Genomic DNA, 16,547 nt, shown 5'->3' with positions numbered 1-16,547 from the left:
GGTTCCCACACTTCTATACTAAAACTTTAATTATTATACTAAATGTAACTAGACTTGGTTTAGACTTTCTGTGGGTGTTGGCTTGCGGAGAAGCTTGCAATCTCAGTATCCCCATATATGTTTCCTTTTTTATATAACATGAAAAGGGTTAAATGAACCATTACCTGTACTCAAATGCCAAGTGCAGGTGAATTGCCTAATGAAATATAATAATGACTTCTTTGACATAAGGGGAAAATAAAACAGTGAGGTGCGCTTGTCCGCTTCTCTGATGGTGCACACATACAGGGGCCTTTTTTAAAGAGACAACTCTTTCTGCATTGGGTCCGTGCTTGAGCCGGGATAGCTTCAGCAGGGGTTGTCTGATAGCCCAGAAACAGTTCAAACTGCAGTGGATTTTTTCACAATGGGATAAAATCATGTCAGTTTCACAGTGTGAAACCAGCCCCTGTGAGTGTGACTGACCAAAGGCCCCTCAGCAAGCTTCATGGTAAAGTTGGAATTTGAACCAGGATCTGTCAGAACTTGTTCTGATACTGGGACAATTATACTACACTGGGACCCTAACTGAGTAATTAGTTGGTCTTTATTGGCCCTTTGCCATGGGCCTCTTGCAGCATAGTAGGCTAATGGAATTGGAATCCTGCTTCCCCAGTATGGTGCAAAGCATCCACACAGCATGGTAGATGCATTTTATTCAACAAGGCAACCAACCTTGAGGAGATTAATTAACAAAACAAGCTAGCAAACTCCAAACAGAAATTACTTCCTAGTTAGGCAAGGATTTTATAATGGGGTCCTACATTGTTCATGCTGAATGATTCTGACAAGCTTGAGGAATTTTATGGGACTAATGACACTATTACCATTGTTTCCAAATTCTTGCCTTACTTCTTGCTATTGTTGTACTGCCAAAGGCTTTCCCCCCCTACTTAATTGTCTTGACAGATATATACATTGGTGATAATTAAATAATTTACAGAGTTGTCTTGCCTCAAATAAAAGTGCAGACAGACAGCGAAGGAGGGGTTAGGGAAGCAAAGCCCTGCTTCCCCCAATGGAGATCCATCACTCACAACAAAGCCCACCAAAAATCTGGATCAAGTGCAAAAATCAGCCAGTTCAAAGAAAATGGAAAATATCTACTGAAAGTGAATTGGTGATAGTGCTTGTTAAAAATGAAGCTGGGTCAAGCACTGTACAAGCACCGAACTATAATAAAGCAACTTGTTGGGCCTTTTCCCTAATAGCCGGGCACACTATCGGTAAGCCTATTGTTCCCCTAAGGCTGCTTGCAGTTGCTATGAAGGCACTTCTGTGCTTTTACCAGAGCCTTCAGTTACTCTGACAGAGCTTGCAAATACAATGCTCATGACAATGTGGCCTGATTTAAAGCATCTGTAGCAAGCTGAATGCTATTAATAATACTAATGGAGAGATTACATTTGGCTCCTGAGTCGGGTTCTCCCCCTCCCCCACACACTTCTGAAAATAAAAGCAGGAGATTTGTTTTAACACTCTGCTCTTTTTCAGAATTGTTGAAAGAAGCAATTGATTCCCCTCTGCACTTTTTCAGAAAGCTTTAAAGAAGTTTCCTCACTTAATTAAAACACCACTATGTTTTCTTTTTTTCTCTCCCCCATCCTAAAAAAATCAACTTTTTACTTGCTAGCTAAGTGAATAAACAAGTTTACAAAGCTTTTCAATTTTTTAAAAAGTCATCCCATCATGTTGCACAATAAGGCTCATGGGTGTTATTGAAACTCCCAGGACACGGGAACAAATAGCTGATGATGATTCCTCATTAACTAAATTAGAACACAGATGGTCATATCAAAGTCTGTAGTGGGGACAATTAATGTGCAAATGTTCGGGTACAGTTATGGACAGATGGCACAACCTATTAAGAACTTCTGCATAAGCCCCATTGGGGTGTGGGAGAGCTGTACAATTTACCAAAAGTTCTCTTCAGAATTTGCTAGCAATGTCTTAATATGTTCGGTTAGAGCATTTACGTTGACTCATTCTCCAAGGAGCTCAGAGCAGTTTACTTCTGGTTCCCAGGTGGTCTTCCCTCCAGGCAGCTCCCAGGGCCAGCCCTGCGTAAGTTCAGCACTCATGTGCCTAGAGGGCTTTCTTTGGGCCATTCTCTTCTGACTAGTTTCAAGTAGAAGGAAAAGGTTGTACTCTCACTGGGGATGCAACCAAGAAAAAGGTCCCATTGAAAGCCATGGAATAGAACAGAACTTTAACTAGGTTTTTCCCTGAGCAGACTAAGCAGAAGGTATCTTCAATGTATGCCAATATAGTGGCATTTTTGTTCACAAAGGTATCACCCAGCTGAAGCTGAATTCTATGTCACTTATTGGAATTACTGTGACATAGAGATTACCATGTTCTTAACTTTTTCATCTAAAAACAGTGGGAATGAAATGTATTTGAACGCTGACTGGATCATGCCCAATACTATTTTTTTTTGTTAAATGCAACAGTTTTAACAAAACTAAATATCTTTGTGTTCAATAAAAAAATTACTTGTATTATATTTATAATCTTTATAACAATTCTTTAAATGCAGTCAATGTGTTATTGTTATGTTACAGAAACTAACAGTGCAGTCCCAAGCAAAAGTTACACCTTTCTAACCCATTGACTGGGTTTAGATTTACATTTACTAGAGTGTCAGTTGGATGTGGTCGCTGACTGTAATAATAAAACTGACTGAACTGAACTCAACAATTACTGGAGTGCAACAGTTCTTAGGATGGCACTGTGGGACATGGATCAAGTGGGTATCCATGTTGGTCTGAAGAAGCAGAACAAAGTTTGAATCCAGTCCATACATACAGATAGAGGGTGAGCAGTAAATTAGCATATAGCTTATATTATGCAGTATGCTAATTTCCATTTCATTGTATCTGAAGATGTGTGCCTGCACACAAAAGCTTATACCTTGAATAAAAATTTGTTGGTCTTAAAGGTGCCACTGGCCTCAACCTTTGTTCTACTGTAAGATATGGTGACTTATTTTTAAGACATGTCATAGTTCAAGTGACTTTTGAAGAAATTCTAAGCACATCTAATCAGACCTTTTCTTTAATGGGCTCACTAAATCCAAGAAAAGTGTTAAGATTACAGCTTTTACTGAGGACTTCCTAGTTTACACTTCTTCTTAATTAATAGGTAATACATTTATTTATGATGGGGGGAGTGTCTAATATGTCTTTATGCTGACAAAGTCTTTTGTTCATTGTCCAGAATAGGAAGAAGTATGCAGGCTTGAAATCTAGCACTAGATAATACTCCGGCAATCCATTGCCCTCCTCTCTACATAACACGGACAAACATACTTGAAACAACTAATACCAGAATGCCATCTGTATTGCTGTGATGCTTGTTTTAAAGCTTGTTGTAGTACAGTGATCAGTTTTGTGTACAAAGAAACAGAAGTTGTTAGTCATGATTTAAAAATGTTTAAGGTTGCAGCTATCCTGTTAAAATAATATTCTACGTAAGAGACAAGTAATCTAGCATGCAGAAAACAACTACAACAACAACTGCAGTGTCTTTTCCTTGAAGATGCTGGTGTGCTTATAAACAAAAGTGGGGAAAAATGAGGTTTGTACTTAGCAAGCTACCAGTGCTATCAGGGGATTACCTCACTGCCATGGACACAGAAAACTGGCCTTACATGTCAAGAAAAACGGCATTGTTTAGCATGCGTGCCAGGGGTAACCTATCCCTGTTCCAGCTGGTGACATTTTGGGAAATGCACACATTCTAAGAAGATTACAACATCCTCCTCCATTTCATGCTCACAACAACAACCCTGCAAGGTTGAAAGAGAATGAGAAACTGGGTCAAGGTCAAGCGTCTATGGAAGAGTGGAAATTTGAACTTGGGTCACCCAAATCCTTGTCCAACTCTCTCATTCCTACATCAAGCTGGCTGTCAATGTTTGTATTGCTTTATTAAAAGTATCTCTAAAATATTACCTATCTTTTAGCTTCCTAATTAATCACTTAAAAGGAGAACCACAGCACCCAAAACTGAGAATGGATAGGAACAAGGTTGTAAGCTGTATAACTTCAAAGGTGAGTGTGGCGGAACCGGCCCGATTCTGCCTTCAGACCCAGTCCCGTCTGCTCCCTATGGAGTCGCCAACTCCTGGAGGGAGCTATTTCTCCTCCTGCCCCTTGGGCTCGCTGCCACCACCTGCTCAGTCTAGGGGTTCCGATTGAGAGGAACAGGACTCCCAATCCCCCTCTCCAGCTATGAGGCCAGGCCTCAAGGTCCTCTGCCACCCTGTACTAGGGTTTCATAGAGACCTCAGCACTTCTTTGGGGCACCCCTGGAGGATTGGCACCTTATCCAACTGCATGCCTTCCCCCCCTTCACCTGGGGCCCCCTTCTTAACACAGCGTGGTCTAAAGCGGTCTGGGGATCTATGTGGTACAGAGATTGACTGCCAGCATTTAAAACAGAAAAAACATTTATTTAAAAGAGAAAAAGATAGGGAAAGAAAAACAAACAAAACCAGTTGCCTTTAAAAAGTTAGCACAGCACAGCACACGCACAGCAAATAGCATGACAAAATAAAGGTGGTTTTTAAACGCATCGTATTGTCCCTGGTCTACATTTGCCCTGCCTATGAGAATGACTTACTTGGTCTGACTGCCTGGGGCCTCCCAGGCAGGAGCCTCCATGCTCACCACATGCTCGCTCCAGCGCTAGCTTCCAACTGTAGCCGCAAGATTGCTTCTGACTGGGTGGGGGGCACTTTTGCAGGTGCCCCTGCATGCTTAAGATGCTCCAACAGGAGGTCTTTCATATCTACTTCAGTCATGTTGTCACACTCCAGCTTTTGCTTTGCGCACTCTTCCTGGAGCTGTGGCTTTGCCATCTTCAGGATGTCCCGTCTCTGGGCACGCTCCATCCTAACTAAACTGAACTTTCCCTACTCCAGTTGACCCGAAAAGAAAACAAAACCTCTGTTGCTTCCTCTGCGTGCTTGCACGTATCAAAACCCAAAAATGCCTGGCCAATCAAGTTCTCTGTTTGTTCTCATCCCACCGCTGCCGCCAAGTGTGACGGAACCGGCCCGATTCTGCCTTCAGACCCGGTCCCGTCAGCTCCCTATTGAGTCGCCAACTCCTGGAGGGAGCTATTTCTCCTCCTGCCCCTTGGGCTCGCTGCCATCACCTGCTCAGTCTAGGGTTTCAGATTGGGAGTCCTGTTCCTCTCAATCTGAACCCCTAGACTGAGCAGGTGGTGGCAGCGAGCCCAAGGGGCAGGAGGAGAAATAGCTCCCTCCAGGAGTTGGCGACTCAATAGGGAGCTGACGGGACCGGGTCTGAAGGCAGAATCGGGCCGGTTCCGTCACAGTGAGCTTCTCTTTCTCTTCTTATATGTGGGTAAAAGTCTGGGTGTGGGTCTGGCCAGAGGCACAAGAACCAAAGGACTCCTGGCCTTCTGCTTGCAGCTCATGGCCCCTGCACTGTTTTTGAGGACTTATCTAAATTGTGCTTAATTTCTTTAAATTGTTTAATGATTTCAATTATACATAGTTGGGTTTCTGTCATACAATACTACTTGGGTTTCCCTCAAGGAGAAAAGTATGGTAATACATTTCCAGCATAAATAATTTTTTTTATTATTTTTGAATGCAAAATCTTTTGCGCTGCCATCTCTTGATTTTTCCAGTTTGCCCCAATAACTTACAGCACATACTTAGGAGTAAGTGGACATAGTGGGACTTAGCAAACATGCATTTGTTCAGAAACACAGCTGCTCCAATCCAGTGAAAGGATGGAATCAGGTTTCTGCCTACATATCCCTAGCTGGGCAAGGGATCATGTGAGGAAAGGGGGCTGTGCATGTAATTCTTCAGATAGATCTAGCTTCCAAAGCTGAGTAGGCATAGCCCTTAAAAATAAATCCTATCAATCAGATATTCACAAAGGAATAGAGGGTTGGATTTGGGGTTGGACTATATGACCCTGGAGGTCCCTTTCTACTCTATGATTCTATGGATTCAGTAACTCCCTCTTCCCTTTCTTTGACAAACAGATAAATCATCAACATTTCAGCTATTTGGCTGTAAGGATATAGCCCTGGTCTTTTTGCACATGCTCTCTTGAATTGGAGCCAATATCTGTATTTTCCAGTAAAGTTTCAGCCAAGATAATGTTGAAAAAAAAAGAACTATATTAAGTGTTAAGATGAAGCTGCTGAGGCTATTTTCCCCTCTCCCCAGTTCTCTATATTGTTTCTTTTTGTTGTTGTCTTCTTTGCTTCTGTTCTGTCGCAGAGTTTAAAATAGAAAATGAGTTCCCCCTTCAGAACTGAGCCCCACTGGCTTATGCATTATGCCATGCAACATACAACTGAACACAACTTATCACAGTGTGACAGCTAATATTTAAAAAAGAACACACACGTATTTTGAGGTTTGATAATGGCTATCAATCTCAGTAATGGGTATCCAATCCAAATTTCTGACAGATATCTAGTAGATGGAGCATCCACTAGGAGCAGCTAAAGCTGAAGAAAACGAATGAGGCAGATATTTCAAATCTCTAATTAAAAATAAGACATAAACTCTATCTACAGAAGGATTTTTTTAATGTTGTTTGTTTACATATTCAAGAATGTTCTGGAAGCCTAAAGTAGCCTGATGTTAATTGTACTGACATTTCCAGGTGGTATTATTATTATTATTATTATTATTATTATTATTATTATTATTATTATTATTATTATTATTATTATTATTGACATTTACATGAATCTCTGTACAATTTAATATCTTTGTACTACAAAAGCTGCCAAGAAGGAATACAATAGAACATGCAAATCTGTGGCTTTGATGCTAAGACAGTTAAGTTGAGAGTGACCTCCAAAAGCCAAATTGCAGCACAAAGCACATTGGGTAATGCTATGTAAATTGCCATGTGTGCAATTGGGATGTTATTACAGCTAGACCAGAAGGTGCTAGTTAATGACCTCTGTATTTGATCTTGACTTTTCATAGGGACTGATGGTGTCCCTGGCTGTAACAATAGCTGTGCAGCACTGATGAGGAAGAAGGGGAAAACACCTGTCTTCAGAGACTCAGTGGACCAGATCTGGATGCTGCTAGCTGACAAATTTAAACTCTGCTGCACAGATAGCTTTTGCATCCATATAGCACTAATCAAAATGTTTCACCCTTTCCAATTTGGTATTTTAAAATGTGTTTTCAAACAGTATTCTTTGGTGAGGACATTACTTGCTCAATTGCACTAATACAAACACTGTAACCAACCTTTGTATTAACCCCACTGACATCTTTGTGTAGCCTTACCTATTGCCAAAATTTAGACCTGCAAAGTACGGAGTTCATGTTCAGATCCTTCAATGTGTTTAAAGGGTTTTGTGGCACATCTTTCTGGAAAAAGACTTGGCTTCTTAGTTGTCATTTATGAAACCATCGGTGGTTGTGGTGAATTTCAAAATAAAGAAGGGGGATATATACATCCCCCAGTTTACAAATCCTTAAACATTTATGAGCCCTGCCAAACCTCCCTGTTGACTTTCAGCTTGCCTTGTAATTTGTTCAGATATTTATTTACTTCATTTATACCCCACCTTTCTTCTGAATGGGGAACCAAAATGGCTTACATTATTGTCTTTTCCTCCATATTATCAAGGGTTGTCAGGCCAAGCCTGGCCAAGTCTGGCCAAACCAACTCTAGAACCAGTGGGAGAGTTGAAGGCAGGGCATGGTGGGGCATTGGTGTTGTAGGTGTGATGATGTTATTTCTGGGGAAAAACTAGAAGTGATGGCAGGTAGTTCTAGGAATCACCAGTAAAACCATAGTTTCCAGTGATTCCTAGGGCTGCTTATCCTTCCTTACTGGTTTTACCCAGAAGTTAAATTATTACATGATCCTGCAAGCAACTTTGGAATTCTGGATTCTGACATGGGGTAGGCTCAAAAGCAAATTGGCTGCCACAGAAGATGAAGCCAAACACAAAACGTCAGGAAGTGAGGTTATGCATAACTCTCATAGTAACTCTTCAACATGTAATGCAGAAACTTTGTTTAACAGGATACATTTTAATCTTCACAGCCAATCAGAATCACTGCTGGGCACAAGGTCCACCTAGCCCAGCCCATTTTATATAAAAACATCTAGTGGGCACCAGACAAGTATGTTGGACTGCATGGTGCTCACAGAGGCCATGTTGGAGACCCCTGTCTTAGGCTAACACACCAACATTACACCACTCTGGTTGTACAAACTTTCCACCAATGTCAATCTTGGCTGTTCTTAGTTTCATGTGATAGGGTACTACACTGCAAGGGTGGGGAAAACAGAAACAAATAGAAGATGGCTTGTCTTTCATTTCCAGGGTTCCTATTTGCAGTTAAAGCACCTACATACTTACAGCTTCCATTGCTGAGAAGAATCCTGACAGTTATATATATATATTTATAAAAGATTGTTCTTCCTGAAGCCTATATACTCTAGTGCAGGGGTGTCAAACATGCGGCCCGCAGGCCATATCAGGCCCACAGAGTGCTCCAATCAGGCCCTCCAGCAACTGGCTGTCCTCTGCTTCATTTTCCCTTGCCTGATTTTTTCGGTCGCCATTTTGTGTTTCTCCTTGGATAAGCCAGAGCAACAAAGCAGCCTTTCCCTCTCCCTCCTCCCTTTTCCCAAAGGGAGGAGGAGGGAGGAGCAACCTCAGCCAATGATGGAGCTTGGCTCTATAGCTCTGCTAGGTGATTAAGTTTGCCAGGTTCAATTATGCAGCTCCCAACTGGAGGCAGGCTGCACAGCCTTGTCTCCGGGGGCCGTTTTCGTAAGGAGGATGAGTGGCCAGGGCATTATGGGAGGTGAGAGTGGAGCAGGCATTCCTTAACGGCTGTCTCCGCTTCTGCCTCCCAGTCTTCACCTCGTGCTTGGGGAGTGGAGAGCTTGGACGAGCTCCTCCTGTCCTGCCCGGCACGGGGCCTTTTGGCGTGTTGGTTTTTGTGCCACAGCGAGCAGCGGCGGCGATCCCTCGGCTGAGCTTCAGAGGAAGGGGCTGTAGCTCAGTGGCAGTGGTTTCCTGGTGGCCGCAGCCACTCTTGAGCATTGAGGGACAGCGAGCACCCGATTTTCGGCTGCGTGGAGGTGGCGGGACCGCTTTTTGGTGTGGCAGTTTGCTGCTGGCTGGGTTCTTTAGCTCAGCCAGCGTTTTTTCTCTGCCTTTTCCCAGGGGTTGTTCCCCCTCTGTAGCTGGGAATATCAGGTCTAGCTTTGGGGCCCTCTTCAGTCCTCCCGTCCTAATTGTTGGGGTGGTCTGCACTGTTGCTGGGCAGGTCGTTTAGGGGGTCTAGCTTTGGGGCCCTCTTTATTCCCCCAGTCCTATTGTTGGGGTGGTCTGCACTGTTGCTGGGTGAGGTGGTGGCCGTTTTCCCTGCTTATTACTCCCCTGTTGCTGGGCGAGGCAGCAGCCATTTTCTCTGCTTATTACTTCCCTATTGCTAGGCAGGTTGGCAGCCATTTTTTGTTAGTCTCTGCTTAGAGACCCCTCCTCCCCCTCGTTTTTTGCAGGCTAGATATTGGGCTTGCTAGCCATGCCTAAGGGGCAAGGAAAATCAAAGGGCAAGAGCCCTGCACCAAAATCCCAGCCTCGCCGGCCAGTTTCTTATAAGCACCCGGTGCCTCAACCTATGTCATCTGAGGATGATGACTCCTTTGAGCAGTCTGTATTAGCTAGGTTGGCTGCTTTGGAGGGTTCTAGTGGCAAGCCCCATATCACAGAGGTTGGGGGTAAAAAGGGCATTTCATCCAAAGCTGTCAAGGCTGTTGATAGGAAACAGTTGCAAGAAGAGATGCTTAACTGCTTGTCTTCTCTTGAGAGCAGGTCCGGCCCTGTTGAGACGGATGGAGCGTCACCTCTTCCGGTGGAAGTTCCTGATGTGGATGCCCGGCAAGGTGTGTAGTTTGGTAGGAGCGAGTCTGTACAACACACTTGCCCTGGGGATCGTGCGGGCAGTCGGATACATTTGGGCCTGTTGCCAATAGCCAGTCTGCAATGTTTACTAATCCTCAGCCTTGGACTTGGGGTTTTAATTCGGCTAACCCTCTAGCATCTTGGGGTGGCCTGCCTGGCCAGTTTCCTGGACTATCCTCAGCCCCTTGCGGTGGCTGGGGTTTCCCTTATCCCTGGGACTCATCTTACTCTTCGGAGCCTGCTAAGGCCTTACCTTTTGGTGATCTGGCTCTTCCCTTAGGGGATCACTTGTTGCCAGCCACCAATGATAAAATATTAATTTAAAATATGAATTTGTGGAGCTTTTTTCTTTGCTCTACAGGGAGCTTGAGAAAAAGGATAAGGAGGACCTTGATGATGGGGAAAAGGAGAAAATCAAACGGCGTAAAGTTGATAGGACCTGGGCAAATTCATTATTTACGCCTGAATAATTTACAGGTCCCATCCATGGAGGGTAACTTCCCTTTTCCTGTATTTTGATATCATATACAAGAGCTATACCAGCTTTAGTGGCCCTGCCTGGCTTCAGTACGACGAGGAATTCAGGATGAGGGCCGCCTTGAACCCATCCCTTCAATGGGATCAAATTCAGCCACAGTTGTGGCTGCAGGTTATGTCTCCAGCAAAACCTAATCTTGGAGACAGGTCAGGTAGCGGCCATGTTGTGCAACGCACAGCCACTGCTTCTGGTTCCCGCAGTAATGTGGGGCAGGTGGTTCGACCCCGCTTGCTCTGTTGGGAGTTTGGGTCACAGGAAGTGTGTGGAAGGAAAAACTGCCCATTTCAGTATGAGTGCCCTCTGTGCGGAGGGTCTCACTCCTTTACAAATTGTTCCCGGGGTAAACCCAGGAGGGGGCTGCGCAGGCAGGGCTCTGATGGGACAAATAAGCCTTTTGGGAAAAGGGCCTCAGACCAATAAGGGTGACAGTGCTTGAGGCCTGGCTCTGTAATTATACTAAGGTTGAGGATAGAGTTTACTTGTTCAACGGTTTTAAGTTCAGTTTCAGAATTCCTTGTCAGGGACCCAGAAGGCTGTTTATGGCCAATAACCTGAAGTCAGTTACAGGTATGGAGCATATAGTTCGACAAAACATAGGGAAAGAATTGGCTGAGGGCAGAGTGATTGGTCCATTTCCTGCACCTCCTGTGAGTTCTCTGCAGGTCTCTCCTTTGGGCATTGTGCCTAAAAAGGCCCCAGGGGAGTTTAGATTGATCCACCATTTATCTTACCATCATGGGGAGTCAGTGAACGATACCATACCCAAGGTATTGTGTTCCGTTCACATGGTGGGATTCTGTGGGGTGGGCGCTGCGTTGGCGAAATGCGATACAAAGTCTTCCTTTCGCCTTCTCCCTGTTCATCCTTTGGATTTTGAATTGCTGGGTTTCCAAATTGATGGGCAGTTTTACATGGATAGGGCCTTGCCCATGGAGTGCTCTGTTTCTTGTGCTGCGTTCGAGCGTTTTAGCTCTTTTTTAGAATGGGGTGTGTGCTGTAGGGCTGGTTTAAGCAATGTGGTACATTACCTTGATGACTTTTTGTTTGCTGGCCCCTTGGGCTCCAGCCAGTGTGCCCGCTTGCTGGTAGTCTTTATAGCGCAGTCTGAGGAATTGGGTGTCCCCCTAGCCCATGAGAAGACAAAGGGCCCTATCCAGCAATTGACATACTTAGATGTTGAACTAGATTACATGCAGCAAACCTCTCACCTCCCAGGGGGGAAAATTTTGAGGCTCCAGGGTCTGGTTGCCCAGTTTTTGTTGCGGCAAGGCAACCTTGAAGGAGTTGCAGAAGTTAGTGGGACACCTAAACTTTGCTTGTAAGGTGGTCGCTCCTGGTTGTCCTTTCTTTAGGAGGCTGTGTGATGCAATGGCTGGTCTATGCCAGCTGCATCACAGAATTAGGATTTTCAGATGCATACGGAAGGACCTCTTCTTGTGGCAGGAGTTTTTAACCTCATTTAATGGTGTCTCCTTTTGGAGGGAGGATTTGAGGTTGGAAGCTGAGCTTCAAATTACATCTGATGCTGCAGGGTCCTTGGGACTTGGCATCTATTTTCGTGGACACTGGTGTGCAGAGGACTGGCCTATGGAATGGGTAGATGTCGCGTGGACCAGGGACTTGACCTTCTTAGAATTCATCCCAATTTTGGTGGCTGTTGTGGGGAAATGAGTTGGCGGACCACACAGTCCACTTTTGGTGTGACAGTTTAGCTGTGGTGCATGTCATCAATTCCCTCATTTCTAAATCACCCAGGGTTATGAGCTTAGTCCGGGCTTTCACACTGCAATGCCTGTGGCGGAATATTTTATTTTTTGCCAGGCATGTGCCTGGGGTGGATAATGAGGTGGCTGACACTCTCTCTCGCAAACAGATGCAGAGGTTTCGTCAGCTCACCCCAGACACAGATCTTCTTCCTACAAGGATGCCACTGGAGATTTGGACGATTGGCGGGTTGAGGCTGGCAGAGCGATAAGTATCACTATTGCTCCTAGCACTAGAAAATCATACACAAGGGCAGTGAGCCAGTTTGAGAAATTTAGGAGCACCATAGGTTACAGCATGGAATGGCCTCTTCCAGTGGAGCATTTACTCCATTATTGCATATCATTGCAGCGCAGGGGACTGGCAGTTCGATCCGTTCGGGGACAGTTGTCTGCTTTGGCTTTTGCCAGTAAAGCCATGGGGTTACAGGAACTAACTAGTGATTTCCGCATTCGAAAGATGCTCGAAGGGAGGGCCAGAGAGGCCGGGGTTAGGTTGGATGCAAGGCAGCCGATTTCACCTGTAATTCTTAGGGGTTTACGGTCAGTCTGGGGCCAGGTATGTCGGTCAGAGTATGAAACACTTCTCTTTCATGCTGCCTCCGTGGTGGCATTTTTGGGGCTCTCTGGGTGAGTGAGCTGGTAACTCAGTCCAGAGGGGATGTTTCTGGAAGGGCCTTATTGGCCCAAGACATTCGCATTGCTGATGGAGTGGCATATATCACAGTGCGTTGTTCTAAGACTGACCAGTTGCAGTGGGGGAACACTATTAGTTTGGGCACCTGTTCCCAGGGGGAACTGTGTCCTGTAGTGGCTTTAATGCGCTATCCAGCTGCCCGTGGTTCTGGGGCTGGTCTGTTGTTCCAGCATGGGGTCGGTAGTCCCCTGATGAAGCATCAGTTTTGGTCTCTGACTGTCAAAGCTCTCAGCAGACTTGGCCTCATGGGGGTTAAGTTTGGCACTCATCCTTTCCACATAGGGGTGGCTTCTACGGCGGCAGCTCTGGGCTACTCCCCACCATCCATTCAGAAGTCTGGAAGGTGGCATTCCTCAGCCTATAAAGGCTATGTCTGCCCTCTGACGCTGCAATAACTGGCATCAGGTTATTGAGGGTGTGGTTATTCACTGTTTTCTTCTTTTCTCAGGTGCTGTTGTCCGTGGGGAGAGACGAAGTGTCCTCATATGCGGGCACAGCTTTGTGTTCTGGGCTGCCCATAGGGCCAGGAGGACTTCGGCCGGGTCACAACTGGGGCTCTGCAAGTGGGCTACCATAGAGTGGCATGGACAGCAGGGTCTCCATTTGTCAAAAAGCCCTTGCTTTTTGAAAATGTTCATGTTTTGCCACCACATGTTGTGGTGATACATTTGGTAGGAAACGATCTAGGCTTACTCAAGGGTAAAGCCCTTGTCCTGCAGGCCAAAAATGACTTTTGAGTCATTAGGAGTCGTTGGCCTCAGGTTTTGATTGTGTGGTTGGCCATGATCCCACACTAGGTATGGCATGGGATCCGATAAGGGAAACGGCGCTTTTTTGGATGACTTAAAACTTGGGCTTCAGGAAGTGCTAGGCGTTTAGTGGATGCAGCTGCCTAAGCAGAGGCTTGGCCTCATGGTGGCTGGGTTATTTGTGTAACTTCCGTTATGCAGCTCGGTGAGCACCAATAGTACCCCAGTTTTGGGGCACGGGGTCTAGTTAAATCATTTCTGGCCTGTGCGGACTAGTTGAGTGTTGAAGCGGACTGCCTCAGGTTTGCATGGATTGATCTGCCCTTCAGCCGTGCAGATGGGGGCTGGAACTCTAGGACATAACCTTTGCTAAACTGGCCGGGTATGAGCCATGCATTTTGGCTATACCTAGGGGCATGGTGGCTCGCCCGTCATGCGGCAGGGGAGGGGTATTTCGTCCCCTGGCCCTGCCATGCTGCCTGTTATGTTTATAGCCCTTGTTAATTTAATAATAAAGAAAGTGGTCCTTAGTTACCCAAAGCCTTGTGTCCGTCTCTTCCTTCCATCTGTGGGGGCAAATCACCCTGCACAGCTTCTGAGACAAGCCTCTCTTCCTTCTAATGAATGGCTGAGGCTCCTCCCCCTCCTCTTGCCCCAGGAAAGGAAAGAAAGAACCAGAGCTTACTTTGCAAGTCCCTACCATCAGGGACTTGCTACAGAGAGAGAGAGAGTTTTGTTGGGCTTGTTATGGGTGTCACTGGGTTCCCCTCCTCTTTTTCACTTTACTCATGCCCTCCAGTCTTTCTCAATAGGAAAGCATGTGAACTATTTAGAAGAGAAATATCAGCATTAGGCTGAAAGTGTATTCCACCTCAGGATTACCCAGCAAATTTCCCTTAATTTCTCTTTCACATTTCCCTTTGATTGGGGGTCTTGAATTTAGACTTCCCAGATAGTAGGCTGACACTGACCACTGTACATGGCTGTCTCCCTGTTCTTGTAGTTTTTTGGGAGGGAAGTATTTTTTTTTAGTTGTAGTCATTTTTCTGAGGAAGATTATAGTTTTATAGACAAGCACATAGCCCTCAGTCTGTCCCATGGTGCCTTCACATGTTCCTGACTGATGCATGAAGCAACTTCTGTACAAAAGCTCACAATGCCCAGCTGCTTCATGTTCCTCTGGGTCTTAGGCTCAAAGCATTGACCATGAGATGTCTGTAATGAATGTCCAAGAATTAAAAGTAGGTTTGAAACTTACAGATCTGCACACCTGAACAACACATATTCAAGACTGGTACAGCACAAACATTGTCTGCAGTTTTTGATGCAATGATTTATAGCAAGAGATAACATTTATCAGAGACTGTAAAACAAAATATTGCAAGCATGCTAATATTTTAAGCATGTTTTATTTTAAGTAAAAAAATTCTTTAATTGTGTGTCCGTGTCCTTTATAAAGTTTATATGTCCGCTACCTGGCATTACATTTTATGATACACATGGCCCGGCCCAACAAGGTCTCATTTATGTCAAATCCAACCCTCATAACAAATGAGTTCCACACCCCTGCTCTAGTGCTATCAAATCCATTACTTTCTAATAGGGGCATGCACTTGATTCGGCCTAACCGAATACACCCATACAAACTAAACAGCTGATTCAGCAGTATAGAGCTAAATCAGATTCTCTGATCTGATTTGGGAACCATATAATGCAGCTGTGAATTGCCACCGAAATTTGGTGGTCATTCGGCCTCATTATACCCTATGGGCCATTGAAGTCAATGGCAAAATAGGGTATAATGAAGTGCAGCTGCAGGGCAGGGAGTTTGAGGTAGAGGCTCCAAATTTTCAGGGAAGATTGGACCAGGGAGCACAATTCTACGGGCACCCAAATAGGGCCCTTTCCCCCTATGATGGGAAAAAAACAATCAGTCACTTTTCCCACTGCCTCTAGAAGCAAGGGGGTTTGAGTGAGAGGCACCAAATTTGCAGGGCTGCTTCTGGTGCCTCTCTCCCACAGAACCCCCTACTTCCAAAAGGATTGGACCAGGGGGTTCAATTCTAGGGGCACCATCTATGTTGGGAAAACCTACCCCAGGCAGCAGTCAGATTCTCCTAGAGAATCTCTACAGTCAAGTCAACTGTGCTGAGGGTGCTAGCTTGCAAGGAACATAGTTGCCCAGTAGAACAAGTGCTACTGTGGCAATGGTAGTGCAATGCACAGGACCTTAGTTCAAATTAGAGAATCTCTCAGATTTAAAAATTGGAATGGGAGCTTTCTGTAGGGACTGCAGCACAGAATCAGTGCATTGAATGCACAAGTGCCAAACAGCAGAGATGGGGCATGGACTTTACACATGCAAAGGAGTTGCATACTGAACCATAGCCCTACAAATACCTGTGTGGAATCCTATAACACTACACTGTAAGAACGAAAATTTTGGAAACTAGGACAGGACACTTGGGTTTTAAAAGAAGCTTCTGGGAAGTCAAGGCTGCTCAAGGGGAACCTTAACTTATGTGGCAATAAGTTGCAGGGATATCACCTCTAGACTTCTTTTAAAAGCAAATTGGAAACCTGTCACTACACTGTACTTATTCTAGTTCTTGGTTCTGGCATGGCACACACCTGAAGAAAAAAGCATTCCTATCTATGATAACAAAGCTGAGAGATCAGTCACTGTAAAAATACTCAAGACCCAGGAACCCCTTGGACTTCATTGAGATATCGACTTCCTGTCTCAGTGGACATAATAACTTGCTCAGCTCTTAATTTTCCCTAGAATTCAAACTCTGCTGGTTTTAAAA

This window comes from Heteronotia binoei, chromosome 7, assembly GCF_032191835.1.
Source record: "Heteronotia binoei isolate CCM8104 ecotype False Entrance Well chromosome 7, APGP_CSIRO_Hbin_v1, whole genome shotgun sequence".
NCBI classification, from domain to species: Eukaryota; Metazoa; Chordata; class Lepidosauria; order Squamata; family Gekkonidae; genus Heteronotia; species Heteronotia binoei.
The sequence above is the reverse complement of the archived record's forward strand: the minus strand, read 5'-3'. Positions refer to the sequence as shown.